At 37.6% G+C, this 20,465-nt stretch overlaps 1 pseudogene; it reads left to right on the forward strand.

Annotated features, from left to right (window-relative positions):
- Positions 1-1,835: 1,835 nt before the first annotated feature.
- LOC114086002 (angio-associated migratory cell protein pseudogene) lies at positions 1,836-3,139 on the forward strand (annotated as a pseudogene).
- Positions 3,140-20,465: the final 17,326 nt, after the last annotated feature.

Below are 20,465 nucleotides of genomic sequence, written 5' to 3' on the forward strand. Positions count from 1 at the left end.
AGGCTTCCCACCTTCCTGGGCTCAAGATCTTTTTCCAGCCAGCAATCACACCATTCCAAACTCTGCTTCCATTTTCATCTCTCTTTATGTGACTCCCCAGTCTTCTCATTTCCTTTATAATGAACCTTGTGAAGAACTGGGTCTACCCAGATAATCCAGAACAATCTCCTCATCTTGAGATCCTTAATTTAATCACAACTTTGAAGTTCTTTTGCCATATACGTTTTTGGGATTAGGACGTAGACATATTTGGGGAGGGGCATTATTCTGCCTTAACCAGATGGGTCTGCATTACCTGAATAGAAAAAAATTTAAATACATGCTCCTTGACCCAATAACTTCTAGGAATTAATTCTAATGTAATAATTATTAATATAAACAAAAATCTATGCTCACAGACATTATTTATGAAGTATAAACTACTACATTTTCATGACAAAAAGGTTTAAGGTTACAGTTGCAAAAATACAACTATGAAGCAATTAAACATTTTGTTATATTGTTATAAAGTGTTTTTTTTTCCTATTTTGCTCAGCCCCCAAACTCCTGGGATCAAGTGATTTTCCTGCCTCAGTTTTCAGAGAAGATCGGACAATAGGCACACGCCACCATGCCTAGCATGAGAGCTTTTTGATGAACAGAAAAAGATGTTCACTGTATGTTAAGTAACTAAAGCAAATGATAAAATACTAAATTTACAAGTATTCAGTTTTTAAAAAAATTTTTTAGATGTAGATGGACACAATACCTTTTTATTCATTTATTTATTTTTTTAATGTGGTGCTGAGTATCAAACCCAGTGCTTCACACATGCGAGGCGAGTGCTCTACCACTGAACCACAACCCCAGCCCTATTCAGTTTTTATTATTAAAATATGTGTATGATGTGTATAAAATATGATCATTTTGTACATATGTGTATATATAAATTGTGCATATATAGAGTATATGTATACATGTATATTTTGTGTATGTACAGAGTGTGTGTGTACACATGTGCGTGTGTGTATAGAGAGAAAGAACAGACAGAGTAGAAAAATGTGTGTGTGTTCCAGTGATGAAAGGATGGTTCAATATGCATAAACCACAGAATATATCACATAAATATAATGAAATATACAAATCATATGATCATCTCAATAGATGCAGAAAAAGCATTTGATAAAATTCAACATTCTTCATGATAAAAGCCCTGAATAAATTTGGTATAGAAGAATCATATCTCAATATAACAAAGATTATGTATGGGGCTGGGGATATAGCTCAGTGATAGAGTGCTTGCCTAGCATGAGCAAGACTGGGTTCAATCTTTAGTACCATGGGTAGCAGGGAACAAAGGCTATATATGACAAACCCGTTGCCATCATCATACTGAGTGGAAAAAAGTAAAATCATTTCCTCTAAGATCAAGAATAAGACAAGGGTGGTTGGGGTTGTGACTCAGAGGTAGAGCGTTCACCTGGCATGTGTGAGAAACTGAGTTCGGTCCTCAGCATGCCATAAAAATAAATAAATAAAATAAAGGTATTGTGTCCATCTACAACTAAAAAAAAATTTTTTTTAAAAAAAGAATAAGACAAGTGCTGGGGTTGTAGCTCAGTGGTTGAGCCCTTGCCTCGGGTGCATGAGGCACTGGGTTCGATCCTCAGCACCACATTAAAAATAAATAAATAAAATAAAATAAAGATATTGTGACCATCTACAACTAAAAAAATACTAAAAAAAATTAAAAATGGAGTCGCCTATGTGTACTTCTTCCCGGGAGGAGGGGCTCGAGTTCCGCGTGGCTATGCAGAGCTGACTCTGGGAGGTGTTTGAGCCCAGAGAAGTGGATCGACCGCCTGTGCAGCATGGAGTACGAATCAGAAAGCGGGGCCACCGCTGACACCACCCCCCACCCCCCACCCCCGCTGGAGACCCTAAGCTTCCATGGTGATGAAGAGATTATGGAGGTGGTAGAACTGGATCCTGGCCTGCTGGACCCGGGTCATCTGGCCCAAGAGATGGAAGATGTGGACTTTGAGGAGGAAGAAGAAGAGGAAGAGGGCAAGGAAGAGGGCTGGGTCCTGGAACCCTAGGAAGGAGTGGTCAGCAGTATGGAGGGCCCGATGATGGTGAGGTCACCTTTGCCTTGCACTCAGCGTCTGTGTTTTGTGTGAGCCTGGATCCCAAGACTAACACCTTGGCAGTGACAGGGGGTAAAGATGACAAAGCCTTTGTCTGGAGGCTCAGTGATGGGGAGTGCTCTTTGAGTGTGCAGGCCATAAAGACTCTGTGACTTGTGCTGGTTTCAGCCATGACTCTACCTTAGTGGCCACAGGGGACAGGAGTGGTCTGTCGAAAGTGTGGCAGGTGGACACTAAGGAGGAGGTCTGGTCCTTCGAAGCAGGAGATCTGGAGTGGATGGACTGGCATCCTCGGGCACCTGTCCTACTGGTACACAGCTGATGGCAACACCTGGATGTGGAAGGTCCCGAATGGTAATTGCAAGACCTTCCAGGGCCCCAACTGCCCAGCCACCTGTGGTCGTGTCCTCCCTGACGGAAAGAGAGCTGTGGTAGGCTATGAAGATGGCACCATCAGGATTTGGGACCTGAAACAGGGAAACCCCATCCATGTATTAAAAGAGGCTGAGGGTCACCAGGGCCCTTTGACCTGTGTTGCTGCCAACCAGGATGGCAGCTTGATCCTGACTGGTTGTGTGGACTGCCAGGCCAAACTGGTCAGTGCCACCACCGGCAAGGTGGTGGGTGTTTTCAGACCTGAGACTGTGGCCTCCCAGCCCAACCTGGGAGAAGGAGAGGAGAGTGAATCCAATTCGGTGGAGTCCTTGGGCTTCTGCAGTGCGATGCCGCTGGCAGCTGTTGCTTACCTGGATGGAACCTTGGCCATATATGACCTGTCTACACAGACCCTCAGGCATCAGGGTCAGCACCAGTCTAGCATCATGCAGCTGCTGTGGGAGGCAGGCTTGGCTGTGGTGTACACCTGCAGCCTGGATGGTGTCGTCGTGCACCTCTGGGATGCCTGGACAGGCTGCCTGCTGACTGACTACCAGGAGATCACAAAGCAAAAGTATTTTGTGTCCAGAGACCTGACCATTAATGGCTGTGGCCTCTGGCTTGGTGTCTGGTGTTGAGGGGATGAAGGGAGACACCCCCCTCGCCCTGTGAGGCACAGGGTACAGAGGGAAAAGGGGGGGGCTCTACTGCTTCCCAACCCCTTTAACTGATCTGCCTCCCTCTGTCCTTTTCTTCTCCTTGAGACCCCACCCTTGGCCCCTTCCCTTCTCCTCACCCAGACCTAGGGGCCCTTCAGCGGGAGGGATAGGCCTCTTTCTCTTTCACTTTCATTTGCTGGTGTGAGCCATGGGTGTGTATTTGTATGTGGGGAGTAAGAATTTGAGGTTCCGGTTCTTTCCCTTTCCAAGTCTTTGGGGATGGAAAGGAGGAAGAGATTCTAGTTAACAGATTTAAAAAATGTAAATAAAATATACTTCCCAGAAAAAAATAAAAAGAATAAGACAGGGCCTGGGGTTGTGGGTCAGCAGTAGAGCACTCACCTAGCATGTGTGAGGCACTGGGTTCAATCTTCAGCACCACATAAAAATAAATAAATAAAAAATAAAGGTATTGTGTCCTACTACAACTAAAAAATATTTTAAAAAAGAGAGTAGACAAGGGTGTCTACTCTTACCACTCTTATTGAATATAGTACTAGAAATTTTGGTTGGCACAATTAGGCAAGAGAAAGAAATGAAAGGTTTACAAATAGAAAAGGTGAGAGTCAAATTATCCCTGTTTGAAGATGATATGATTCTATACATAAAAAAAAACTAAATATGTCACCAAAGGTTATTAGAACTGATGAACAAATTCAGTAAAGTATCAGGATACAAAGTCAACATAAAAAAATCAGTAGTTTTTCTAAACACTAATAATGGCTTTGCTGTCAAAGAAATCATGAAAACAATTCCAACCAAAACACACACACACACACACACACACACATAATACCTAGAAATAATTTTAACTAAGGAAATAAAGACCTCTACAATGAAAATTACATAACACTGAAGAAAGAAATTAAAGAAGAAACTAAAAGGTGGAAAGACCTTCCATGTTCATGGATTAGAATAATTAATATTGCTAATGTCCATACTACCCAAAGCAATCTACAGATTCAATGCAGTCCCTACCATAATACCAATAACTTTCTTCACAGAATTAGAAAAAGAAATCCTAAAATTCACATGGAAGCACAAAAGACCCCAAATAACCAAAGCAATCCTGATCAAAAAGAGCATCACCATACCTGATTTCAAGACATACTCCAGAGGATAGTAATCAAAGCAGCATGCTATTGGTATAAAAAACAGACGTAGATTAATGGAACAGAATAGAGGACCAAGAAATAAATCCATATATCTATAGCTAACAGAATCTTGACCAAAGTGCTAAAAACTTATACTGGAGACAGGATGGCCTTTTCAACAAATGGCACTGGAAAAACTGGATATCCACATGCATGTAAAAGATTGAAACTTAACCCAAATCTCTCATCCTATACAAAAACCAACTAAAATTGAATCAAAGACCTTAATATAAGACCTGATACTCTGAAACTAAAACAGGAAAACAGGGGAAACACTTCAAGATAGTGGTATAGGCAATGATTTTCTGAATAGGACTCCAAAAGCAGAAGTGACAAACGGAGCCAGAAAGGGTGGAGCATGCTTGTAATCCCATCTTATTTGGAAGGCTGAGGTAGGAGGATCTCAAATTCAAGGTCAGCCTCAAATTCAAGGTCAATTTAGCAAGACCATGTCTCATCATTTTTTAAATAGCTGAGGGGAAGAGCTGGGGATGTAGCTCAATGGTAGAATGTACCTAGGTTCAATCCCCAATACCATAAAAAATATCAACAAATGGGATTACATCAAACTAAAAAGCTTTTGCACGGCAAAAGAAGCAATCAACAGAATGAAGATACAACCTATAGAATGGGAGAAAATGTTAGCTATTCTTCTCACAGAGAGCTAACATCCAGAATATATAAAGAACTCAAAACAGTGAACAACAAAAATGTAATCCAACTAAAACTGGAAAATGATCCAAATAAATACTTCACAAACAAAGAAATACAGACTTGGCCGTGATAGTTTGTGCCGTAGGTCCATCACGCAGGAGACTGAGGTGGGAGGATCACTTGAGCGGAGTTTGAGACTAGCCTGTGCAACAAAGCAAGTTTCTGTTCCAAAAACAAATTTTTAATGAAGAAGAAATACAAATGGCCAATTAATATATGAAAAATGCTGAATACCATTAGTCAGCAGAGAGATGGATATTAAAACTCTAATGAGATACCATCTCACCACAGGTAGAATGGCTATCATAAAAAAAAAATGCTGGCAAGGATGTGGAGAAAAAGGAATTCTTGTGCACTGTTGGTGTAAATGTAAATTAGCGCAATCACTTCGGAAAATACCATGGAGCTTTTTCAAAAAACTAAAAGTGAACTACCATATGATCCTGCTATATCACTTATGGGTATAAATCCAAAGGAAATGAAATCAGAATATAAAAGAGATAGCTACAGAGCTATACTTAGTTTGGCACTACTCATAATAGCTAAGATATGGAATCAGCTAGGTGCTCACCAAAAATGAAAGAATAAATAAAATATGGTATTTATGCACAACATAGTATTATTTAGCAATAAATAATGAAATTCTGGGCTGGGGTTGAGGCTCAGCAGTAGAGCGCTTGCCTAGCATGCGGGAGGCACTGGGTTTGATCCAACACTACATAAACATAAATAAATAAATAAAATAAAGATATTATGTTCAACTACAACTAAAGAAAATAAGAATGAAGTTCTGTCATTCGCAGCAAAATGGGGGCAGGGAGGACATCATGTTAAGCAAAATAAACCAGACACAGTAAGACAAATACCCCATGTTCTCTCTCTCTCTCTCTCTCTCTCTCTCTCTCTCTCTCTCTCTCTCTCTCTTTCTCTTATATATGGAAATGAAGAGAAATAAGTCAACCTGAAAGTAGAATAGTGATTACTAGGGACTGGGAAGGGTACTGCGTGTAGGGGAGGGGAGGAGAGAAGAAGGGTAGATAGATATGATCAATGCATGCTGTTTGTATATCTGGAAATATCACATTGAATCCCATTAACCTGTATAATTAATATGTGTTAATAATAAAAACTAATTAAAAATTTTAAAATGAAAAATATATGTGCATGCAAAGTGGATATATATGTGTTCAAATCCCACAATGATTAAGACCAAATTATCAACTCATTACCACTCAGTAGTAGGAGTATAAGCAATTTTATCATTCTTCTTTATACACTCTCATACTTTCTAGGATTTTTCCCCATTGAGCCTGCATTACTTATTATATAACCAGAAAAAGGGTTATTTCTAGTTTGTATAAATAAATAAATAACATTTTTAAATGAGCATCTGAAAACCTAGAGATTAACTGCAGCAGCAGCTGTCACCAAAGATTACACATGTAGCAATTAGCACAGCTAAGAAAAGAAAATACATCAACTACCCTTATTATTTAACACTCTCTAAATTGTGGCTTAGCTATACATGCTCTAGAAATACACTGAAACCATTACTGTGAAACTACAGATCATGTTCTCTTTAAATTCTTTTTTTGTCTTAAGTTCTATGAGGCCATGACATCTTGGTGGCTGCTACATGTCCTCTGGTTTCTAGGCAGTTCAATTCCCTTCCTTGCCCGTTAGGTGGGGCAAGAAAGCTTTAGAAGAGTTTCTTGCCAGCCAAAATATGAACAGGAAGAGACCAAATTGCAGAAAAAGCAGTTAGGACTCCAAAAGTCATTCCGATCCAATTGGGTAGAATGTGTGCTAAAAATTTTCTTGGGTGAATACTGTTTCCAGAGAGTTTTTTTTTTTTAAGAGAATACTATGCTAAAAATCTATAAAGTGTGTTTCATAACCAGAACATTTTCTGACTTTTTTTTTTTTTTTTTTTTTTTTTTTTGGTGAGGAGAGGCGGGGATTGAACTCAGGGCACTTAACCACTAAGCCACATCCCAGCCCTTTTTATTTTATTTTATTTTTGAGACAGGTTCTCCTTATGTTGCTTAGAGCCTAGCTAAATTGCTCAGGCTGACTTTGAACTTGCAATCCTTCTGCCTCAGCCTCTTAAACCACTGGGATTACAGGCATGTGCCACCTAGCCCAGCTCTAACATTTTAAAAGTAAATTTCTCTGGTTGAAATGCAAATTAAAAGTACACCAAGGTACCACTTTTCATGGATCAGATTGGCAAACACTTTAAAGCTTGTCAACACTTTACTGACCAGGCCTTGGGGAAATTGGCACTCTAATACATTGCTGGGGGAAATGCAAACTGCTACAGGTCCTATGGAAAGGGCCTGGTGCTGACAATATCCCATATACGTGTAGCCCAACAATCTCATTTCTTGGAATTTACTCTGAAGATTAACTTCCATCAATATGAAAATACATATGCATAAAGTTATTGATTACAGCATTATTTGTAATCACAAAATATCAGAAACTACTTACACATCCAACTATAAGAGTATGGTTGAATAAGCTATGGTACAGTCATAGTGAAGTACTATGAATTCATAAAGAATGAGGAAAATCTCACAAATTGTTATGGAGCAGCTTCCAGGATTTTTAAAGTGACAATAGAAAAAATAAAAAGGAGGATATAGACAATGCTACCTTCTGGGTAAGGAAAAAAGGGAAATAAAAACATATATGTATCATCTTGTTTTTACCAGAAGAAACACAGGAAGGGGAAACCAGAATATGGTCACGTGTAAGGAGTTGGAGGAAAAAGCAGGAGTAATACTTCTGAGTATATCTCCTGGTTTTTATAAGCATGTTAACATTCTACCTATTAAAAAAAATCAAAGCAAATCAACAAGGATGGGGGAAAGCTAAAATAAACGGAAAAAATCCCAACTACTTAATGTGAATAATATAACCAAATTATGTTGGACTGGGGTGAGGGGTCTTGAATTACTACTTGAATTAGTAATTCAAGTAATGAACACATATCTATATTCTTTCCATTATCTATATACCTTCTATTTTTAAGGGCATAGGGTTAGAGAATTGGGAATAAATCCTGAACTATTTTTAGTAGGCTTGTTTCTTGTAATAGGATCAGCGAAGCAACTCTGAAACTATTTTAGATGCTTCTATAGTTTGTATCTTGAGGGTCTCCAAAGGCTCATGTGCCAAAGGTTTGGTCTCCTAGGAGGCACTATTTAGAGGTGGTAGAATGAGAGGTGGGGCCTATTTTCTTCTGTTACTTTCTTCTGCCACTAGTAGGAATTCTTTAGGTGATTGGAGGTGTGCTTTTGAAGGGACTAGTGGAACACCAGCCCCTTACCTTCTCTCTTTGCTCCCTGGTCCATGATGTAAGCAGTTTTGCTCCACCATATACTCCTGCCATGATGTGCTGCCTCATCACAGGCCCAAAGGGTAATAGGGCCAACTGATGATGGACTGGAACCTTCAAAACTGTGAACCAAAATAAACCTATTTTCTTTATACATTTATTATCTCAGGTATTTTGTTATAGTGATGGAAAGCTGTCTAATATATATGCATTACATGACTAACTATACAATGAAAGGATTTGCTCTTGTTGGGAGCCTGGGTTCTAACTGTGTAAGAAGAGGCATACAAATATAAAATAGTAGTAGGCAAGGAAGAATCCTATGGGAGTAGATAAGAGATGTCAGTGTGACCTCATAATTTCTAATATGAGGAATTATGCATGTGTATGTGTGTTTCCTAGATAGGACTGCTGGAAAAGTTTATATAGCAAAGACACTCTAATAGCAGTGGGCACTATGGTCTTAGTCTCTAATACCATACACACATAGAGAAAAGAATAATAGAGTAAATAAAAAATATTAATAGTTCAATCTGGGTAAATATTATATCGATAGTCCTTTGCTAATCTTGCAACTTTTCTGTACATTTGAAATTATTTCCAAGTTAAAAGTTTTAAATACCTAGATTAAAATATATTGATGATGTTATCTGTTTCTTTTTACTTTTTGTTTTTAATAGATGGACACAATACCTTTATTTTATTTCTTTATTTTTATGTAGTGCCAGGGATTGAACCTAGTGCCTCACACATGCTAGGCAAGTGCTCTACCACTGAGTCACAACCCCGGTCTGATGTCATCTGTTTCTAACTACAGTAGAGATGAAAAATAATTGAGCTATACCACCATACTGTGTCTTCTTGAAAATAATGAGGGACTGTGTAATGGTTTTGGTATGACATATCTCCCAAAAGCTCATGTGTGAGACACTGTAAGAATTTTCAGAGGTGAAATGATTAAATTATGAGGTGTAACCTAAGCACTGGATTAATTAATTCAGGGGTGGGTGGTAACTGTAAGCAGATAGAGTATGGCTGGAGGATGTGGTTCATTGGGGGTATGATTTTTGTCTCTGGTGAATGAAGCTCTCTGCTTCCCATTTGTCATGAACTGAGTTACTTTCTTCTGCCAACCCATTCACCATGATGTTCTGCCTTACCTCAGACTCAGAGCTATGGAGTCAGCCTACCACAGACTGAACCTCTGAAATTGGGAGCCAAAAGAAACCTTTCCTCCTTTAAATTGATCTTGTCAGTTTTTTTGGTCACAGTTACACAAAATCTGACTAAAACAGATTATTTTCCCACTCTCAATATTGATCTACTAAGGAAAAAAGTTAATTTCTCTAGATTTCCTGGCTTTAAAAATTTTTTTATGACATTTACCAAAGACTACACTGTAGCTAGTATCCTCCAAGCCTAACAGTGTAAAGGAAAATTACAAGATGTCTATTCTTGAGATGTCAAGAATTAGAAGTAGGAAATGATAGACTAAAATATTGGTGGAAATGCTCATCTGGGAAAATAGGTAGAACTTGGTCTGTTGGCAAGCAGGGAAGAGGCTGTCGAGGGAAATGAAAAAGGCAAGGCTTGAGTTCTAGAGGAAGTCACCAGTGAGAAAACTTTTCACTTAGCACCTTGTCCAGAGCAGATGTAGTCTGAGGCTTCCCTTCATACTTTACCCCCTGCCTTCAAGAAACTGTGAAAGAGAGGGCTCCTGAGATATCAGCTTGGGTGTGTAGGAAACCTGAAGGACAGCCCACCATCCTGCCTTTCTCTCCAAGTATTTCATAAGCTAATTGCTAAAATTTGGACTTTTTCTATAGGTACAAGAAAGTCGCTATGAGGTTTTGGCTAATATGGATGATTTTAGTTAGTAAGTATTTTTTGAGCTGCTCCAATAAGTCAGTTATGAGATAGGTGGAGGGGCGAGAGAAACAGACTGCGGCTCCTCTTTGGTGAACTTGGTCTTAAGCAGGAGTGTATTTAGGTACTCTGGGGCAGCTAACCCAGTGAGGCCAAGCTGGGAAAGCTATCAACCTGAGTCTTAAAGGTCAGGTATAAAACAACTGAATAGGAAAGGGCATTTGGGGTAATGGAAATTGGAAACAGCATGTGCAAAGGTATAAAGGCAGGAGGGTGAGGAATACTTCAGGGAATTTCAAATGGCTTGATCCAGTTTACTGAAAGGGAGGCTAGCTGAATAAGAGCGCAGGAAAATAAACACATGAAAAGATACTCAACATCATTACTTGTTAGAAAAATGCACATAAAAACCACAATAAGATGCCATTTCATACGTATTAGAACAAACAGTATGTTGGCTTTCCATCTGTCTGACAAAACATCTGAAAAAAATCAACTTAAAAGAGAAAAATTTAGTTTGGCTAAAAATTTCAGTGGATGGTTGTCCCAGTCATTTTGAGGCTTATGGTGAGGCAGAATATCATGGTGGCAGGAGCACATGGTGGAGAAGCCTGTTCACTTCATGGCATTGGGAAGCAAAGAGAAAAGGGTAGAGAGGAAGGGACCGGGGACAAAATATACTCCTTAAGGGCCTTCCCCCAGTGACCTACTTCCTCCAAGTAGGCCCTACTTCCTACAATTTCCATCACCTCCCAATAGCCTATTAAGTCATGAATCCATCATTGATGAGGTCAGAGCCCTCATGATCCAATCACCTTCCAAAGGCCCCACCTCTGAACATTGCTGCATTGAAGATCAAGTCTTCAACACATGAGATTTAGGGGGACATTTAATATCCAAACTATAACAAATGGCTAATAACAAACAAAATACTGAAGCCAGTGAGGATGTCAAGCAACTAGAATTATCACGTATTGCTGATGGGAATATAAAATGATACAGCTATTCAGGAAAACAATTTGGTCATTTCTTACAAAGTTAGACACTTATTCACCATATGACCTGGCATTCTCACCTCTGGATATTTACTCAAGTGGAATAAACAATTTATGTCTAAATAAAGACCTGCACTTTATTCATAATTGCTAAAACATGAAAGCAATAAATGTCAATCAAGTGGTGAATGGATAAGTAAATTATGGTATATCCAGATAATGGAATAATACTAGCAATAAGAAGGAATAAATTACTGAGATACAGGTAAAAACATGGATAAATCTTCAAAATATCAAGTGAAAGAAGCCAGATATACAGCCTACATACTGGATGATTCCTTTTATATGGAATTCTTAAAAAGGCAGAGTATAGAAAACACATTGTTAAATAATCCAATTTAAAAAAACTGGCAAATGACACTACCAAAAGCAATATACAGTTTTAATGCAATCCATATCAAATAGCAATGACATTCTACACAGAACTAGAAAAAACAATCCTAAAATTCTTTTGGAAGAATAAGAGATCCAGAATAGACAAAGCAATCCTGAGCAAGAAGAGTAATGCTGAAGGCATCACAATACCTGATCTCAAATTATACTACAGAACTAAAATAACAAAATCAGCATGGTATTCACATCAAAACCATGATGGAACCCCAATGAAACAGAACAGAAGACACAGACAACCCATATACTTAGTCATATGATATTTGACAAAGGTACCAAAACACGTGTTAAAGAAAAGGTAGCCTTTTTAACTAATGGTTCTGGGGAAACTCTATATCCACATGTAGAAGAAAGAAACTAGATCCCTACTTTTCACTCTGCACAAAAATCTACTCAGAGTGGATCAAAGACTTAGGAATTAGACTAGAAACTTCACAATTGATAGAAGAAGGCATAGGGTCAACGTTCCATTATATTGCAGGCACCAAATTCCTTGATAAGACCCATAAAGCTCAAGAAATAAAACCAAGAATCAGTAAGTGGGATGCCATCAAATTTAAAAATTTCAGAACAGCAAAGAACATAATGAAGAGAGAGCCTACAGAATGGGAGAAAATATTGTCCACTACTTTTCTGACTGGGGATTAATATCCAAAACATATAAAGAATTCAGAAAGCTTAACACTGCAAAAAAATAAATAACCCAATCAATAAATGGACAAAAGAACTAAGCAGATATTCCTCAAAAGAAACACAAATGGCCAACAAATATATGCAACAATGTTCAACGTCATTAGCAATTAGAGAAATGCAAATCAAAATTACACTAAGATTTCATATTATTCCAGTCAGAATGGCAAGTATCAAAATTACAAATAATGATAAATGCTGATGAGGATGTGGGGAAAATGGTACACTCACACATTGGTGGAGGGAGTGCAAATTAGTACATTCACTCTGGAAAACAGTGTGGAGATTCCTCAAAAAACTAGGAATGGAACAACCATATGACCCATCTATCCCATTCCTTGTATTTATCCCAAAGAACTAAAATCAGCATACTACAGTGATGCAGCCACATCAATATTTATAGCAGCACAATTCACAGTAGCCAAGCTATGGAACCAACTCAGATTGACATAAGAATGGATAAAGGAAATGTGGCATATATACGCAATGGAGTTTTACTCAGTCTTAAAGAAGAATGAGGGGCTGGGGTTGTGGCTCAGTGGTAGAGTGCTCACCTAGCACGTGCAAGGCCCTGGGTTCGAGTCTCGGTACCACATAAAAATAAATAAATAAAATAAAGGCATTGTGTCCAACTAAAAAATTTTTAAAAAGCATAATAAAATTATGGTATTTGCTGGTAGATGGATGAGACTGGAGAATATCATGCTATGTAAAATAAGCCTGACTCAGAAAGTCAAGGGTCAAATGTTTTCTCTCATATGCAGAAGCTACAGAAAAATAAGGGGGAAAAGTAGGGGTGGGGGATTGGATATCATAAAGACATAGACAAGGTCAGTGGAGCAGAAGGAGATAGAAAGGGAGGGTGGAGGAACCAGAAAGGGGAAGAATGAATTTAATAAAATCACAATATGTGCATGTATAAGTTTACCACAGTAAATCCCACTGTTATGTATATGTAGAACGCACCAATCAAAATTAAATAAATGAGTGAAAGGAAGATCAGTAGAGTAGAGGAACAAGAGTGGGCACTGGGGATTGAAACAGAATAAATCAAATTCCATGCACATATGACTTCATCAAAATGAACCCATCTATTATGTATAACTCTAAGGCTCTAATAAAAAGAACAAAAATGGCAAATGGACTGAAGAGATACTTCTCAAAAGAAGAAATGCAAATGGCCAACAAATATATGGAAAAATATTCAATACCATTGGTCATCAGGGAAATGCAAATCAAAATTACAGTGAAATATCATCTTACCCCAGTTAGAATAGTAATTATTAAAAAATGAAAAAAATAACAAATGCTAGAGAGATTGTGGAGATAAAGGAACTCCTATACACAGCTGACAGGAATGTAAATTAGAATAGCCACCATGGAGAACAGTCTGAACATTCCTCAAAAAACTAAAAATAGATCTGCTGTATGACTCAGCTACCCAAAGGAAATGAAATCAAAAAGCCAAAAAGACACCTGCATAGTCATATTTATTGTAGCACGATTGGCAATAGCTAAGATATGGAACCAGTCCAGGTGCGCATCAACAGATGAATAAAGGAAATGCAGTGTATATATACCCAATGGAGTAATATTCAGCTGTAATGAAAAAATGAAATCCTGTCATTTGTAGCAAAATAGATGGGACTGAAGATGATTAAGTGAAATAAGCCAGAAAAACAAAAACAAGTATTGCATTTTCTCTCTCAAATATGGAAGCTAAAAAAGAGTCAACAAGAATATAGAATGGTGATTAATAGAGGTTGGAAGGGTTTTGTGTGTGGGACGGATAAAGGGAGACTGGATTTGATCAATGCAAATTGTATGCATGCGTGGAAATACTACACTAGATCCCTTTAATAAGTACAATTAATGTTTATAAAAATGAAAATATAAAAAACACATTATTTGTTAGGGGTTGAAGGTTGGGAGAGAGGTTTGTCCACAATGAAGCACAAAGCAAATTTTTGGGGTGATAAAGATATTCTAGATTTTTGACTGTGATAGTGGATTCTTGAGACTGTCTTGGCATTATATCATATGCCTTAAAAAAGGGTGAATGTGACTGTATATAATTATATGTAAGACTGAATTTTTTAAAATTAATTCTGGTGCTGGGATGTGGCTCAGTGGTAGAGCACTTGCTTAGCATGCATGAGGCCCTGGGTTTGATCCTCAGCACCACACACAAAAGAAATGAACTCTACCTGAGTCTGAAACCTTTAGCATTTATTAGCTGGTGACCTTGGGCAAGTTATTACATCATCTGTGCCGTAGTTTCTTCATGTTAAACAGAGACAATAATAATAACTATCTTGTAGGAGTTTTGGTGAAGATGACATGAGTTAATACATGGTAAGTGCTTAGAACATTGCCTGGCAGAGTAAGTGTTCAATACATGTGCAGTTATCCTTTTGGTCAGAACAAGAGGAATTTCAGTCTGAAAACCTGGCTTCTAGTTCCAATACACATTATATAACTGTGAGGATCATTTATCTTCTGGGAACCTCTTGTAACCTCAAAGTTGTGATAATGTTGCCTGTCACCTGCTCTGCATACCATACAGGGTACTTATAAAGATTAGATGAGATTAATGTGAGATCAGGCATGGCTAGTCATTCAAGGCTGGCTTTCTTTAAAAACTGGAAAAAACAAACCTGAGAAGACTATCTGGATTTTGAGTCTTTGGGTGAACTAGGCAAAAATTAATTGAGATGATGAATACAGGAAGAACATTTTTGGGGTTGTCAGTTTCAGAAGGATGAGTTTCTGATGGTTGTAGGACATTTAGATGGACTTTTTTTTTTTTTTTTTTTTTTTTTTTTGGTACCAGGGGTTGAACTCAGGGGCACCTACTACTGGCCACATCCTCAGCCATTTTTATTTTTTATTTTGAGACAGGGTTTCACTAAGTTGCTTAGGGTCTCACTAAATTACTGAGGCTGGCCTCAAACTGTGATCCTCCTGCCTCAGCCTTGCTGAGATTATAGGTGTGTGCCACCATCATTTCTATTTGACAGATGGAAATAAGTGTGTAGAGCTCAGGACCAGAGAGAACTTTTAAAGACATTAATGAACATGTGGTATCTAAGGGCAACTCTAAATGAAATCATCCAGGGAAAGTGTGCAGGAGAGTAGAGAACCAAGGACTGGGCTCCCAGGAACATCAGTAGACAAGAGCAATAAAGCCCTCAGAGGAGATGGAGAAAGTAGAAAAAAGTACAGGGGAGAAGTTAAAAACAGAAGCCAAAGGAAGAAAGAATGAATTAACAGAATTCAGCAAACACTAGAACAGGTTAGGGCTGTGAAAGATGCAAAAAATGAATATAAAATAGTAAAGGGGATGAGAAGAGTAAATAAGTGAAAAAGAGCCCAGGTAGCCAAGTGCTGCCCTGGGGGTTGGACAGGTGTAGGCAGCATGTCTGAAGAGAGAGCATTGGTGCAAGGGAGAAAATGATGAGAGAAGGGAGAGACAGAAGTCTCCAAATCTGAGGGGCTCATTAAAAGCTCATCAAAATAAATAAAAGACTTGTACCAAAGAGACAATCACTGATCAATTTCAGAATTTTCAAAGGGAAAGTCTTAAATCATTCAGACATTAAAAAGAAATATTTTTAAAATAGAAAAGTGGGTCTGGGATTGTGGCTCAGAGGTAGAGCACTTGCCTCTCATGTATGAGGCACTGGGTTTGATCCTCAGCACCACATAAAAATAAATAAATGTATTTATTTAAAAAGTGATTTCCAAATTATTCTAGATATTTCATATGACAGTAGAATCATATAACATTTCTCCATCCTTTTGGCTTTTTCACTTTGGATAATGTTTAACGTTCATCTTCTGTTGTACCATTATCAGAATCCCATTTTTGTATGGCTGAATAAAATTCCATTTTATAGCTATACTACATTTTGCTTATCCATTCATCTGTTGATGGAAATGTGGGTTGTTGACACAAATAATGCTATCACAAATAATACTGCAATGAACATTGATGTACAGGAATTTAAGTACCCAGGAGAGGAGATGTTTGGCCATATGGTAATTCTACGTTTAACTTTTTGAGGAACATCTAGGCAACATTTTTTTCCACCACAGTTGTTGAAGGACTGAAGTTAGCAGTGTTGTGTTCCCTGCACTCCCTTTCACAAACTGCCATCAGCAAGAACTTCTCAATATTAAAATCCACTTCTTCTTTACTAAATATTAAGTACCACAAGAAAGGATTAGAATTTGAGATAAGAATTTACTTTGGAAAATTATCTGAAGTTTAACCTGGTTTTTAATATCTTAAATGATGTGTACAACAAAAACAAAACCACTTAATTTGAACACGATGATTCATAATTTCTTAAGACTTGTTTAGCCTTCTGGGGCTGTGACCTTATTCCTTGTCCTCTACAATAGGTACACTTGAATGTCACAAAAATTTCAAACATGTTTTAAACATATATGTGACTACCTTTAAAGACTACATCAACTATAATCTAAGCCACCAACTAAATTAAGCAAAGCTCAGAAAAAGGACTAATGAAAAAATACAAAGAATATTTTGGAGGATAAAATATTTTTGAGCAGTGGGATTGTGAATTTTTCCCATTTACATACCATTCTATGTGCTTTATCAAAGAAATTTCAACAAATGGAGTTTCAAAGATCTGAGTTGCTGATTCATGAACTAGGCAGCATCCCATCTATAAAACAGAAAGGAACTCCAATGAGCTAAACAGAGTAAATGATTTTTATAGGTATAAAGAAGTGGAGGAGGGCTGGGGTTGTGGAGTGCTCCCTTAGCATGTGTGAGGCCCTGGGTTCAATCCTCAGTACCACATAAAGATAAATAAATAAAGGTATTGTGTCCATCTACAACTAAAAACATTAAAAAAAAGAAGTGGAGGAAGTAGGGACAAAGAACAAATATAAGATGACTTAGTCATTTCAAAGTTAACTTTCCTTATAGGGATGTAAGTGAAATCTTGTGGACTTAATAGGATTTTGCTATCATCTCTTTTCTTATTTCTTAGAACAAAACAACTTAAGCGTTGGTGTGGTGACATGTAAGAACCTCAAAAGTAACTCCATTTTGCAGCTGCAGTCTTGAATAACTTTTTCTTATCAGGTTAAGACATTTTGTTTTTCTTTTTAAAAAACAGCAGTAAGGGCTGAGGTTGTGGCTCAACGGTAGAGCACTTGCCTAGCGTGCGCAAGGCCCTGGGTTCAATCCTCAGCACCACAAATAAATAAATAAAATAAAGGTATTGTGTCCAACTACAACTAAAAAATAAATATTAAAAAAAACAATAGTAAGATGAATTTAAATTTTATATGATTATGTTAAGTATTGCAAACCAATAATTTTTATTAAAAAGTCAACACAATGCATACTTAAATAAGCCTACCTGCCTTTTTATGATGTTAGAGGAGGAAGGGTAGAGAGTAAAACTCCACTGGACTATAGTGAAGTAGGTAGTTTACAGAGTTAAAGCTTGCTCACATGAACTTTAGTGACAGATATCAAATGGTCAGGATGAAGTGTCATACTTTTAAACAAAAGAATAAACTTTATGAAAATGATACAATGTTCATTATATCTGGCAGAAAAGCACCATTACTCACAATCCTATTACTTAAATAACAGTTTAACAGTGGGTTGGTAAACTTCCAGAACAGTATTCATTCATATGTATGGACAGGATTGATGCAATTGCTATATTTTTTATTTTAAAGTTTTAAATTTGATTTTATTTGAATATAATAGAAAATAATTAGAAATGAAACAAAAGGGGTTGCTACATTTCATAAATATTTCTTCATCATACATCTACTGGTTCTTCAAAGAGTAAGTAAGGCAGTAGTTATTAAACTTGGGTATACAACAGAATCCCCTGAAGGGTTTATTGAATCACTGGTTGTTGGGCGCCCACCTCAGGGTTTCTGATTCAGGAGGTTTGGAGTAGGGCCAAGAATCTATGCTTCTAACAAATTCCCAGGAGATGCTGATGTTCCTGGTTTGACACCACACTTTGAGAACTGTGCTAAGATCAAGGAAAAATAAAAGACTATGAAAAAGTTACGGTGGTCATTAGGGTTTTTATCCCTATAATCTTAAAGATGTTATGAAACATCTCCATGAAAGAGAATACAGTAGTAGTACCTACTCTTTATCCCACTTTCCTTCCCCCATGTCCCAATCTGTCAATGTGTTTTAAGTTTTGTCAAGATTTCTAACACTTATATGCTATTCTACCACTATGATTCTTGTTTAAACATCTTAATTCTGTAGTTTAATGGACTCAAAGATCATAAACATTCCTTTGGCTGGAACTTTGTGGGGAAATCTGGTATCCTTTCTCTTCTGAATTCTCATTAAATTTCCAAAACCAGGGCTCACTGGACCCAAAGATATACCTTATTCCTTCAGTGGCTTCCCCGGGCTGCTCTGGCATCTGGGAAACATCTAGTCCTGGTGAAATGCTGGGATGGTAGCAAAGACTTTGGTATCTCAAAGGTTCTCCTTGATTCTCCTCCATGTGTCCTGGTCACCCCATTAGTTCCTTTGTTCATATTTGGGGGTCCATTATTACCAAGATTTTGTCAACACTGTTTCTTTACTCAGTGCCATGCAGAAGGGTTCAAAGTCATACTATACCTTATTGCCATGAGCATCTTCTCCTTTCCTTATTTGGTGGTTACTGAATTTGCTAGGTGATGGAAAAGGAAAGACTTTCTAACCCACCTTAATTTTCCTGATTCTGCCTAAAAGTAACCCATCCATTTAAGGAAAAAAAAAAAAAAAGATCCAAGGGCTGGAAATGTAGTTCAGTGGTTAAGCATTTGCCTAGTATGCACAACTCTCGAGGTTTGCACCCCAGAACCATAAACAACAACAAAACCCTTAAAAAAAAAAAAAAAAAAACAAGCAGGGCTGAGGATGTGGCTCAAGCGGGGTTCGATCCTCAGCACCACATACAAACAAAGATGTTGTGTCCGCCGAAAACTAAAAAAAATAAATAAATATTAAAATTAAAAAAAAAACAAGCAAAAAAACCCCACAAAAACTGATTTAGATCCATTAGGTAAAATGTGGTACCTTTATACATCTATTTAAATTGTTGGGAAAAAAACTATATTTACATTACAAAGAAAAAAAGAAAATGTATCCTCCAAAATATTCATGATAATCTTCTCTGTGATACAACCATGAGTAGTTTTAAAATTTAATCATGTATTGAGATAACCATAGATTCACATGCAACTATGAGAAATAATATACAAAGATTCCATGTACCCAGTTTCTTTCAATAGGTCAATTTTTAAAACCGGCAAAATCACCAACAGAATAGTACCTTCTAAGGTTAGTGAAGAATTTCAAAGAGGGGATGCTCAACTAGGAATGTCAAAGTTTCAATCTTTTGCATTTATGTCTATTATAATATTTAACACTATTATGTTCCAATTCTTTGTCAATCTCTTCCTGGATAGTTTGTGAGGTTCCTCAGAGCAGAGATTGTGTCTTACTGTGTTCTTAGTGCCAGTGAAGGGCCTAGAATGCAGGGGGGAAGTGGAGGAAGTAATGGTATAGGATGCTTCAAAAAACTTCTCAAATCTTATTCATTCAAGAATTCAGATTCGGGGCTGGGGATGTGGCTCAAGCGGTAGCGCGCTCGCCTGGCATGCGTGCGGCCCGGGTTCGATCCTCAGCACCACATACAAACAAAGATGTTGTGTCCGCTGAAAACTGAAAAAAAAAATAAATAAATATTGAAATTCTCTCTCTCTAAAAATAAATAAATAAATAATAAAACTATTGAAAACAAAGAAAAAAACTTAAAAAAAAAGAATTCAGATTCTTTCTAGTCAATTAAAAATGCTGCTGGGCACGGTGGCGCACGCCTGTAATCCCAGCGGTTCAGGAGGCTGAGACAGGAGGATTGCAAGTTCAAAGCCAGCCTTAGCAAAATCGAGGTGCTAAGCAACTCAGTGAGACCCTCTCTCTAAATAAAGTACAAAATTACAAAATAGGGCTGGGGATG

Source organism: Marmota flaviventris, chromosome X (assembly GCF_047511675.1).
Source record: "Marmota flaviventris isolate mMarFla1 chromosome X, mMarFla1.hap1, whole genome shotgun sequence".
In the NCBI taxonomy this organism is placed as follows: Eukaryota; Metazoa; Chordata; class Mammalia; order Rodentia; family Sciuridae; genus Marmota; species Marmota flaviventris.